A 729-nucleotide genomic window follows, 5' to 3' on the forward strand; every position below is an offset into this window, starting at 1 on the left:
GTTCTACCTTACAAATCTGGCTAGACTGAGCATGTACATTGCTATAGCTAAGAGCTCTCAACACACAGAACCCAGGACAGATAAACCCCTCAGGCACAGCAATGGGAGTAGCAATACTGTGATAGACAGAGTTCTCTAGAGAGATAAAACCAGATTGCTGATAATTATATATATATATTTATAAAGATAGATATATATAACACACGAAATGAACTGTTAAATTATGAACATATAGCTATATAATACAAGAAATGAACAGTTAAATTATAAAGCAATACAAATGGCTCAGTGCAACTCACTCCCATGAGAGGGTTGTGAGACACTGGCAGTCCTTCAAGTCTTGAGGGTTGCCCAGTAGTCCTCTCTAGAGAGAGAGCTAGGATATCCCAGCACAGGCAGCAAAACAGCAAGGCAGGTCACCAACTGTCAGCCAGGTCACCAACAGTCAGTCCCCAGCTCAAGAGATGTAAATTTCAATCATGTGGTCTTAAAGGGACCTCAGCTTACAGTGACACAGTCCACAAGCTAGGCGTCCCACAGGTAGTGTAGCCTGTAAATCGAGGCATAGAACAAACAAGGCAGCTGCACACTGGTCCAATGATCAAAGAACGAGAGACAAGAAAGGCGAGGCTCACCGAGCCATTTATCTCTCCACCCTTCAATTAATCCCACTTGTGTTTATCGGCCAGGCTGGCACAATAAACTAGCTATCTCAAATACCATGAGGAT

Source organism: Echinops telfairi, unplaced genomic scaffold (genome assembly GCF_000313985.2).
Source record: "Echinops telfairi isolate 266 unplaced genomic scaffold, ASM31398v2 ScPeMD7_7465;HRSCAF=8503, whole genome shotgun sequence".
Lineage (NCBI taxonomy): Eukaryota > Metazoa > Chordata > Mammalia > Afrosoricida > Tenrecidae > Echinops > Echinops telfairi.